The sequence below is a fragment of the Toxorhynchites rutilus genome, chromosome 2 (assembly GCF_029784135.1).
Source record: "Toxorhynchites rutilus septentrionalis strain SRP chromosome 2, ASM2978413v1, whole genome shotgun sequence".
Taxonomy (NCBI): domain Eukaryota; kingdom Metazoa; phylum Arthropoda; class Insecta; order Diptera; family Culicidae; genus Toxorhynchites; species Toxorhynchites rutilus.
The window spans coordinates 274,378,871-274,391,444 of record NC_073745.1 but is presented as its reverse complement, the minus strand read 5'-3'; the positions used below and the strand labels follow the sequence as shown (position 1 = coordinate 274,391,444).

The 12,574-nt window shown below is 38.4% G+C and overlaps 1 pseudogene; it reads right to left on the bottom strand.

Moving 5' to 3' along the window:
• Nucleotides 1-11,783: 11,783 nt before the first annotated feature.
• LOC129772152 (U4 spliceosomal RNA) lies at nucleotides 11,784-11,912 on the bottom strand (annotated as a pseudogene).
• Nucleotides 11,913-12,574: the final 662 nt, after the last annotated feature.

The window sequence follows — 12,574 nt, the reverse complement described above, 5'->3', positions numbered from 1 at the left end:
CGTTAGGCTATCTGTTGCATGCTGATTTTGGATATGTTTGCAGAATAACATTGTTAAACTCTTCGATAATGATTTGGTGGCCCTGGAAAGAGCGGTTTGGCACCAGATACGATATGTAGAGCATATGGGAAATCATATTCCTTCATTTTTACAATTTTATCGTCGTTCGAGCTTTCCTTGGGAGAAAAAGAATCGTTTCATATTTCAAGTCAATGCATGACCGGTCATTGATAGGAAATTACACTAAGTAACCAATATAAAAGTTCCAAATTTAAATTTTATTTATACTCTATCAAACATAAGTTCTATTCAGTTAATTGAAACATCATTCTTCAATATTCTTATTGGAACGAAAATAAAAGAAAAAACACTCGTTCATCGCTCCCAACTTATTCGCCAGCACGTGTGCAATCAGCAATGTCCACGCTAGTTATAATTACCACTATCCATTTGTGCGCGCCGTTTGTTAAACTATCGACCACCAGGGTATTTACATGCTGATTTCTCCCAGATATCTTGAATTTGAATCTGTTAGGGAATACATTTGGAAGGAACAAAAATTCCCCCTATATTCATGTATTTTCAATGTCGATTTTCCCAAGGCAGCTTGTTTTGATGGACCCGCCGCATGTGTCGTCAATTTTGACCAATCAGAAGGTATTTCCGTTAGGATAGGGGTGAGATTTTTCAATTGTTCAATAGTTAGATTCATGACATACATTATTTTCTTCAATATAAAAACAGGAAGTGGGTTATATCTATGGTATAACCGCAAGGGTGACGTTGGACTATAGTTGATTTAGAGATCATTTGTTTGAAGTTGAATCTAAATCCATTCTGAATGAATCAATAAATGAATATTTGGGGGACGAGAAAACGAGAGCGTTACGTTGGAGGCACAAGGTGTTATGCATCCAATATAGGATACGAAAAACCTTGTTCTGAAGAATAATCTTTACCAGCTTTCCTGCTAACTGTACTTGATTAACAAATCACAAACCCAAATGTATTATATGGATATTTTATGGATAGAAAACATTAAAATAAACTCTTTCGCTTGAATGTAATTTTCAATTCCAAGGGGAACTGGCAGATTATTTTCCAGCAACGATTAGATATTCCCAAATTTTCCTCGATACTGGAAGCCCACCAGTGGTTAATGCTAATTCGATAACCACCTGTAAATAGCACTTGGTTGAAACATATTTGGTCACAGTGTTACATGGATAGAAAACATTCAAATAAACCCTTTCACATGAATGTATTTTTAAATTCCCAGAGGAACTGATCGATTATTTTCCGGATCTTTCTCGATGCTGAATAGCATCCAAACGGAAAGAATTCCGTGCGTGTATGTGTGTGTGTAGCGGCTGCTTCGATGGTCATCTTCTCTTCTCCTGAAGGATCGGCTTCTCTGTGCTCCCTCACAGTTTCAAACAAACTGCTTGCGTTTCAGGGCAGATCTCGATCCTTCGCCGTCCAGCACCCTCAGCAACAATGTTGTCTTGTCGATGTCCTCACGAAAAATGAATGCGTCTCACCACCAGAATATCGCTTAAGTATGCTTTTTGTGCGTGATTGAATCGAGAGAAGGCGTGGTTTACGATGGCAATTTGGAAGGCAAACTAGAGGGGAATGAACTCTCTGAGCTCGAAACTTTCGGCGACTGAGCAATAATCGATTGCGTACGCATACAATACTGGATACGGAAATATCCTACTGATGGGGAAGAATAATCTTCAGAAGCTTTCCTGCGAATTACACTTGGTTGAAAAATTACAAAATCAAATGTATTTGATCGCTGTGTTATATGGTTAGAAAACATTAAAATAAACTCTTTCACATGAATGTATTTTTAAATTCCCAGAGGAACTGGCAGATTATTTTCCAGAAATGATTAGATCTTTCTGGAACTTTCTCGATGCTGAATGGCATCCAAATGGAAAGAATTCTGCGCGTGTATGTGTGTGTACCGATGTCTTCCCGGGGAACCGTTTGTGGCATCACTCTCCTCCTGATGGATTCCCTTCTGGCCTAGGGTGCACAAACAGGCTCTTGGTGACACCGTTCATCCGCGCTTTCATGATAAACGAAGAGTTTCACCACAACAGCGACAACATGCTCCAATCGCTGTTCAATTAGAACTGAGTGGATTTCCGAGTGGCGCTCGCTTATATACCGATTGGTGATTTCAATAGCCTGTTTTGAATGCAATTTTAAGACTATTGAAACAAGTTTTTGGATCAAAAAGTAACAAGTATAGAACGCGTAGACATTTTATCTTTCGAATGAAGTGTTTATCATACCATTTCGTTCAGTTGTTTAGGAGCTATTAACCCTCAAAATCTCGGTCTCCGGCGTAACGCTTTCGTTTTCGAAACTTTGATTTTACACCCCGGTATAGAAATGAAAGACGTAGTCCTACGTCAAAAATTGTTATGGAGTTCCGAAATCGATTGACGCAAAAATTTCATCAATCCATCATGAAATGACTGAGCAATGAGCGTTTGAAATTGGACAATTTTCACGATGTGCTCGATTTTCGATTTACAATTTGTACCCCAATATGTTCCCGAAAGACGTAATCCTACGTCAAAACATGAAAATAGTATATCGCTTGCTACAATACGGTGAAATTCTTATTTAATACAACTTATTGATTATGTGACGTGACAACACTTCGTGGAGACTGTTTATTCGCACAGAGCGCGTTGTCACGTCACAAAATGGATGTTCTCGCGAGTTTTTTTGAAAAACTGAGTATACAGGAATCTACGTTCATCTTTCATTGCCAAATCATAGAACAAAGTTTATTTGTATGTTTTGAAACGGAACTGAAAATACAACATTAATGTTCAAAGGTCAGAACGCGCAAAAAGACAGGTGTTGTCTCGTCACAAAAGTGTTGGACTGGCAACAAGCGAATCCAACTGCAAAATATTTTCCAACTGAAGATTCTTGGTGGAAACTTCCTCATTATTTCACTTTCACGTTTACCATTCGGAAATCGTGTGATTTATACATGAAAACGAGAAAAAAACCCGTTTGACGTGAGTCAAACCGTTGTCACGTCACGCTGGAATGGGTCCTAAAGGCACCTTTTGACGTACGACTACGTCTTTCACTTAGGGCGCTAAATCAGAAAACAGGTCACGTTTTAATGAAACAAAACTAACGTTAATTACTATTTTTGCTGCGAATTTTCATGAACTGATGAACTGAATACCGAAATTTACAAGAATAAAAAAATGAAGGTTATAGATAAAACATCAACAGAGACATTTACAATTTCTGGAAGACTTAAAACCAGTTAAACTCGGTATTGCAAAAAAATAAACATTCAAATTATCACTGTCGAATCTCAAGAAATTATAATAATCGAGGTCCGGCAGCACTGTAGACAGCTGAAGTATTCGTAAAGTCTTCCATAAACGCTAATCAATTTTACAATTGAAAAATCCCAGATAACACTAATCTGTAACGTTGTAGCGCTCATCGTTTGTCACTCGCGTACACGTCAAGCGTTATCTCACGATTAGACCAGCATTCATCACTGACGACCGTTCCGTTTCATTGAGATACACAACCAATTGATCGAAGCGTTGATAACATTTTGTTACACGATTCAGCTTCGTTCGCGCCAACTCTTCGAAACAACGATGAAATGCTCCATGCTTTCTTGGCGTAACTTCGCGTATACGATCTATTCGCAGTCAGCATTCGGAGCGTGTGGATGTCACGTGCTTATCCGCTACATTGCATATTTTTCCGTTCCGTTTAGGTGTGTATTGATCAGCTTTCTGTTTGCAGCTGAATTTCTCAGAACTCATCATCAGCGAGAGTTCTATCCGTCGTTCCGTTTCGTCATTCTATCCGCTTACCGTTTTGGTTGCCTTCATCGCCCTCTACGGTGAGTGGCCCATATGTGTTCGATTCGCTGCAGCGCGGTTTGACATTGAGGGGTAACTCACCAACGCGAACACCCACATTCGCGGGGAGCTCATCGCCGAGCGAAAATAAAACAAAAATAAATTAAAAACAACCCCGACCCGCAGTCAAACTATTGGGAAAAAGTGCGAAGGAATCGTACCGACAATATTTTACAGACGAGCGCGAGTTTTTTTGTTGATTTTTGTTTCCTCCGCTCAGCTCAAGCTGCTCTTTTTTGCGTCATTAGAAATATTTATAAACGACGGTGTTTTCGTCGTAGTCGTAGTGGCGGGTAACATCGCGAAAGGGCGCGAGAATGACCGGCAATAAAACATTCAAATGGTCCGAAGAGGGAAAAAGGCTTGCAATAAGAAACGGGGTACACGGTAAAAACAAGTCCGATTGGATATAAACTGCGTGTTTGTGTGTATTTTTACGCGAGTTATGTACCTACTACTATCTCTAGCAGGTGAATTTGTGGTCAATTTATGGAAATTATGCTCGGCTATGGAGTGTCTCCGTTCGCTATGTAATCATAACGAGCAATATTTGTCTGAGTCATTGCAGTAAATTGTTAGGGTTGAATCGGATTTTATTCATTCGCAAGGTGAATTGGTATGCGATGTGTAGCAGCATTCCAAGAACGAGACTATCCTAGATAGCAAGTGTTGAAACTAATGACGACTCGGTTTGTGGTATCGAGACAACTCGTTTTCATGTCGTTTGAGATAGGAAAGTTAATCACTATCAAATGGAAGCGAACAAAGTGTTTTGTGTATAGATACAGACATAAGTTATAACTCGTGGTATTTGAGCAATGCTCTCTCATTCAAAGTTTGTCTTGAACAAAAGTTCTTAAGAAACCAATGTGACATTGTCCTTTTTCTGTTTAGAATTTCACAATCTTATCCAGAGCGTCGTCATTTAATCCATTTTTTTTAACTACATCATATTTCCGACTCATGGTTGATTCACATTCTGCAGTTTCGATTGTTTTCGGTTCTTCGATCAATATTTACATTCCGCTTTATTGATTCAAGTCGTATGATGATTGTTGTTTAACTTATTCCTACCACCCAAACGTCTTGAGTTCTCAAATTCCCGAATCATCTTGCTGTCGGTTACAGTCGGTAGAACAGAATGAGAGAGATTTTGGTTGACGGCTTTAGTCGGAGCAAGAGCGATTCTAGCTGGGGGACTTATCATCAAAATAACTCCTTCCGACTTGGGCATAAAAAAACGACCTTGGTTGTTTAGAAAGTTTTTTTTTTTCAATTTCTGTACTATTTTATCGAAAACAACTACCGTAATTTTATAGAATTGTTTTTTATCTATTACTCTTTCAAGTAATCAAAAGTTTTGTCATTTTTGTTAGATTTTGTTTACTTCTCTTACATGACTTCTTTAATGTGTGCAAATATGCGTTGACAAAAATTAAGGCCCACCCCAAGAAACACTATTAAAATCTCTCAAAACCCATGAGTAACCTCTCGTTTCTTCATGTTATGACAGTTTGACAGAGTTATGCGGTATTGTCAGCAATCGATATTGAAGCGATATGAATAACGATATGAATTTACATTGTATTGAAAACAGCATTGGATAACGATTTTCTCATTTTTGTCTGAATAAAAAACAATTTTGTTAAGTAAAAATAACAATTTCATAAATCTTTACTATACAAAACAACATTTTACATTCATTTCCACCATATTTAGCTAGATTCAATTCATAAAACATCAACCAAACATTTTATTTCAATTGCTCGCAAAATAAAAATAGAAAACGAGTATAAAAGGTAAAGTTCGACAAATAACAAATCATACAATAAGAACAAAAAAAAAGTTAAAAGCATCAATATTTAGTGTGTCTTCTGAAGCTTCAATGACCCGTTGACGACGTTTGAGCATACTATCGACCAAGTTCTGGAGGTGCCGAGGGTCGATTTCGTTTCACACCTTCTGGAGAGCCGTGAATTAAGTGTCCTTATTAGTGACACCATCTATCGTCACTTATTTCTCGAGAATGGGCCACAGGTTCACAATCGGGTTGAGATCAGAACTTTGTGGTGGCCATTCAAGGGGTTTTATTTTGTGTGAACGGAAATAGGCTTTGGTCTTTTTAGCAGTATGCTTCGGGTCGTTGTCCCGTTTCGTATGCCACTTTTTCGATGCGATTTCTTTTAGGTCGTCCTTAAGGATGTCAATGTAGACATCTGTTGTCATGATTCCGTGAATTCGCACCAGTTTTCCAGCACCAGCCCAGAGAGGTTTTTCTGAATGAATGGCACATAAAAGTCGATTTTTGTTGTCTACACAAAAAGTTTCCGAAGCAAGTCCGAAATCTTGTTGTTCAGGATCATTTGCAGCAGATTTCATAGCGGAAGATTGCAGAAAAGTTCGGAATAAACCGTGTATAGCGTGTCCGCGGATTTGAGAAAAATGGAAAAAAATGGAAATTCCGCCGTCGCCACGGTCAAATGGGCCGAATTGCACTACAAACTGTTGCCCCATTCACCGTATTCTCCAGAATTGGCCCCGTGCGACTTTTTTTTCTGTTTTTTTTGCTACTTTGCAGACCTCGAGAAAACGTATTTTCATATGGATTAAAGAAGTTGGAGCATCGCTGAGTTAAGTATATCAAGCGAAAAGGAGACCATGTTGAGAAATAAATCGGTACTTTTCCAAAATTTTTGTTTTTTTGTAGGCTAAGTACTTATCAGACTGCCCTCGTATAATAGCCACTTGAATTTCACCTTAATGTTGGAACATTACCTTTTTTCTTAAAGTAAGTAGTATTTGAAAACGAGTCCAAAATTGTATATAATCGAATCATATATAATCGAGTCCGACCTGTACTACCAATGAAAATGATGCAAGTAATACCTTCATTCTGAAGGCAAAAGTTCCACTGGGAACCTTAGTACCATGCAAGAAGAATTAGTCGGAGTAATGCCACGATAGTGTGCTCGGAGTGTGATCTATTATGAGTTCTCCAAATATCAGAATAACAAGAATGTTGCAGGGTTCGTGTCAAGGGGCACGGATGGTGGCTTCACGTAGGACTGTGATTGTTTTTTTTTATTAAATCGTTTATTTTACAGGCTCAGTAACATAAGTTTAAAGGAGCCACACTTCTGTGATTGTTGGTTACAATTATTTGAAATTTATTTCTTTGACAATCGAAAAGATCTCATGTCAACCAAACTATAATACAACAGTGCAATCAATATGTAAGGAAATGCCAATGAGTACGACTCTAACAGTTCGGCTGAAAAGTTCATAAGGTTGACGTCCAGATGGCGCCTTTTGCAAAAATCTACTTGACTATCACAAAGCACCATCTTTCAATGGATACGTGTCAAAATTTGACAGCAATCGGTCGATTGGTTCGTGAGTTACAGCATTGAGAGTGAAGCAACTTTTGTTATTGTGAAAAAAATTGTAAAATCACAAATCAATGAAAATGATGGCAAAATTGTATGAATTGGGCTTCGAATTGCTTCCGTATCCACCGTATTCTCCAGATTTGCTCACCAGCGACTATTTTTAGTTCGCAGACCTGAAGAGAATGTTTGCTGCTAAGTAATTTAAGACTGATGATGAAGTGATTACCGAAACTGAGGCCTATTTTGAGGAAAAACCGAAAGAGTACTAGAAAAATGGTATCAAGTTGCAATATCGCTATAATCGCTGTATCGCTCTCGAAGGCAATTATGTTGAATAATGAAATTGATTTTTGCAAAAAAAAAAAAAATGTTTTACTGTTACGTAGAGTGAGTGGAAATAATTTTAACCCTCTAAGCAAATCGCCTAATATTTCCTAAGCAATATGGTCTAAATAAAAATAGTCACATTGTACACTGAGCTACACTTGTTTCCTCTCAATCAATAATGTTCAATCATTATATCAAGCTCCAATATACCAAATTTTTTGATAAAAAAGAGATGATTTTTGTATATTAAAACTTCATGTGGGGTGATTTGGACAGTATGTGAGGTGATTTGGTAATGTGTGTGTTTCGTCGAAAAAAAATACTAATTTTATGTAAATTGAGTAAAAGTTTATGTTGATTTATTCAGGATAATATTTCGATAAGTAACTGTGTTCTGGGATCGATACCAGGTGTTGAGGAGGCGATCTGGCGTAGTGGTAACATCCATACCACTCACGCTGAAGATCACAAGTTCAATTCTCACTCCCGACATTCTTCCAAAAAATGGAAGTAAAAAGTGGCGAACCAGCCAAAAATGTTGAAGGTCACTATAATACAGATAAAAAAAAGATACCAGGTGTTCTGGCCAGAAGCCAGACCAGAAAAAATCCATTGAGACCATGCAATTCCTTTTTCAGCAACAATGTTTACTGTACGAAAAGATGGCGTTACCCAACATGTAGCATACTCTAGATATTCGGTGACAATGATTGTTGGATGTGACATTCTGGGTGCTTCATCAATTCGCTAAATCAATCTCTTCCGGTTAAACGAGTTTTGAGATTGAACGGATCAGTAAACTTACTCTTTTCAGCCAAAATGTCAGAATGTCATATGACGTCAATTCATACAGTTGATTTTGCAGGTCGAGAATATGATTGACCATCTCCAGTTCCTGCTGAGGTGAAAAAACGGTTCTATGTAATTTTTCGGATGCAGCCGACGAATTCTGCATGAATCTCTTCACAGTTGTTCGAGCATATTCGAACACTTTCGATGCTTTCTACAAAAAATCGCAAAGATGTTTCCCTAAATTTATTGGAACTATTTCTTCGCATTACAGCAGAAAAAACTATTTTTTCGAACCTGTAAATATGATCGGAATACATACATTAAAAGGCGATTAGAGTAGCAGCAAAATACAATTCAAATACATCACTATCACTGCGGATCAACGTATATTTGAAGATGTATTTTTCATTTTTTGAGTGCGCGAATAATGATTATTACGCTGTTGACAACTGAATGCGTAGATGCTGTCTGAATATAGGTACCATGCTGGTGGTATCAGTTCTGAATAAACGTCACAGAACGAATACCAATGAATATTTTGAAACTATAGGGCAATACCTAAATCGTTACATAGGGGTTTTTAAAAACTCGAAAAGTTAGTTATGAGTTATTTTTCATGAAAAATCGATATCAAAGATCAAAGAGTACTTACGTATTATAAACATGGTAGAATTCATGCGAACTTGATGTTAATTTTAAAATAAAAAACGTAAAAAACTTATCATATTAGCGAATGTTATTACTGTACCTAATTACACCCGAGTTCTTATATATCTCGGGAAACATAAAAGAATTGAATGGTTCTATGATTTTGAAACGAAGAGTATACTCATACGTAAACATGCTGAACGATATCTCTTGAACCTGTTTCTTTGTTGATAAAGAGTAATGCATTGATAAAGTGTTCGATAATACGAGTGAATTACTTGAGGAAGATTGGAGTTTGAAATGGTTCCATTGTAGGTTTTTTATGTAAACATACTATAGAATTAAAAATATATTTAGAATTTCTGCCCCTTTAAACTAAAAAAAGACTGAGCATGCAGGAATAAATAAAATAATTTGAAGCTTTTGTAAAGCTTGAACTTTGACGCTACCATGGTGGAATGAAGTCGAAAGTTCAGAAACAAATCATAACTAGTATGTTACATATTTAACCATCAATCAATAGAGTATGCCATTATCATTTTCGTGATTTATCATTTAACATCTCATCATACATATATGTTTTCCTCTGGAGGTAGCATAACTCCTATACGTACACCACGCCGAGTTTCATACCCATCACAGTTCCATCATTGTCGAAAGAATCCATCAAGAATAGCGCGTAGTAAATGAGAGCAAAAATAGATGGTCAATAACAAAATAACAAAATAGTCAACTAGAGTTCCACCACTGTGCTGGCATATTAAAGACGCAAACTCAAATGTGTGATGTGCTTTCGGTCCATACTCAGCATCCACGCTAGCGTTTAGCGCGTGAAATGTATTATCACACGAAACATGTGTAAGCGAGACTGGTGGAGATAATTAACAAAAAAAAAAAACGTTTTTGACGCAACAGCAGACACGCGAAAAGGAAACAAAAAATAACAATCTCGTCTGTCAGAATTCATAAGGAGAAAAAAACATCAAATAATATTGACAAAGTTTTGTGTACTTTTCTTCTCTTCGCCACCATAAGATCTCCACCATGTGATCTCGTGCACTCACACTGTTTAAAGGCACACCAAAGCGAGATGAGTGCTGTTATAAGCGGATGCTCAGCTATGCTAGCCATGTGGTGCGCGCCCGGTGAGTGTCGACCTGAAGGCGACGAGTGTCGACGAGAGATAAGACAGCGAAACCACTACCACCAAGACGTCGTTGATGAAATCAAGCGTTTCATTATCAGTCTTGCGCATGTCCAAGCATCGCGGCGGTGGCGGTTCGGTTCTGTGTGCGGTGATATAGGCCTTCTTGAATGAAATATGAATATGTTCGGAATAATGCGACCGACGGCATGTGGAGGGTTGGCACATGTGCGTGACTTGTGGGAATGATGTTTGCCCATGGTCGATATACTAACGTGTGGATAATGTTTGGTTATTTTGTATTTGAAATTTACGATTCAACGTCAATATTATTCTTTTTGTGGTGTGAATTTAAGCTTTTTGACGTAGGATTACGTCTTTCGGGAACATATTGGGGTACAAATTGAAAATCGGAAATCGAGTACATTGTGAAAATTGTCCAATTTCAAACGCTTATTGCTCGTCATTTCATGATGGATTGATGAAATTTTTGCGTCAATCGATTTCGGCACTTCATTACAATTTTTTTATATTGGAGAAAATAATATTTGTCATGAAATAAACTATCGAACAATTGAAAAACCTCAACCACTATCCTAACAGAAATACCCACTTCTGACTGGTCGAAATTGACGACACAATTTCGGGTCCCTAACAGAGACATCAAAACCAAGCTGCCTAGGGGAAATCGGCATTGCAAATACATGAAAGTAGGGTGTGGCTGCAGGGTATCGTGCTGATTACGCTGGAGGAAAGATCCTCTCTGGAGCCACCAAATGTGGCTGCAGGGTATCGTGCTGATTACGCTGGAGGAAAGATCCTCTCTGGAGCCACCAAATGTGGCTGCAGTTCGAGATCGTGCTGATGACACGAAGGGAAAGCCCTTTACTGGACGCTATGTGGTAGGCCAGATCACGTAGAGCGCATAACGAGTATGCGCCTACTGGTGCGATCCGGTAGTACCGCGTCACTTGGGAGTTTGGCCGGGCGGAGCCAAGGGAAGGAAAAGGGAGAGGAAGGGTGGTTGGAATTTCGGATCTTTGGAGGAGGGGTGTTCAATACTTACCAGCGCTTGTTGCGCTGGGATCTGCCGGCGATGATGTCCAGGGTGCTCCCGATGGTGTCCAGGATGCTCGGGCGATGTCCAGGGTTGTGATACGTTTATGACAAAAAAAGAGGGGTTCGGTACTTCGCCACGACGCTCCTACGTCCGTGGTATGGTTGAGAGTGTCCAGTTGAGAGTGCGTTTATTCTGTTCAAGTTTTCTCTTATATACAGACATTGCCTTCTTATCTACCCCAGAAGGGCGTAGCATAAGAGAGAGAAAATTACAATTATTTATTCTAAGCCAGACGGGCGAACGAGGGATGATTATTAACACGCTCGCAGGCGTGTTATCTTTTCCTCTCCGTTTTATTACTTATTGTCCTAGCTCGGAGATAGGCTCCGTTTATAGCACCCATAGTGCTCTCTTTTTGGGATTTCTCCCGTCCTTCGGTATTTACGATCGGAGATAGGCTCTGATCGTAAACACATTACGTCGTTTTGCTTATTTTTGTTTTGTTCTCCTTCCCGGCGGGTTATCGCTGGCCGGAGGAGTTTTATGATATTTAGGTTTTCAGCTAGCAATAATCGCACTTCGGAAAAACCTCATTAGTTACGATAAAGCCACTGCGCAAGCTATTCTGTGTATTTAGGATAGAGCGCGATCTAAGCATCCGCTCTATCGTTCTCGCCATGAATCACGCTCTAAAGGCATGATCCGTGCGGCGACATACCGGCCCTCGTAAATCGCGTAAGGCAGATTTACCAATTGAGCTACGCCGCATCTGTTTCTAATAATTTTTTCTTCTATGCTTCTGATGCTGTATCTTTTATTACTGTATAATTCGCAATTGTTTCATCTTATATTCTCTTTTCAATATTATGTTTTTCTTACATTCAATTTCCTAACCTGAAGTTATACAATGCAATTCGTTTGCTATGAGCGGATGACTTCCGTTTATTCTTCATACATGGTGTGTTATAAATTCATTCTTTGCTTCGTTACAATTTATTAGCCACTTTGCCTTCAGATTCATTTACAATGCAAATCCTATTCATTTTAGCTTTGTGTTACACTTCATTTTACTCTCGCAGGAGTATTCAATTTTCAAATTCAATACTTCTTCTATCCATAGAAGAGTCTTCAACTTTATGTACTTTAATAGCCATACAACGGCGCCTAATTGCTTCTTTCACTGAACAAATTATATTTTTTTTTTTTACTATTACATTAGACGACATATCTTCTCGTCAGTTTATGCAACCCTTTGTTGCTTATATTTCTTATTCATTGTCAGATT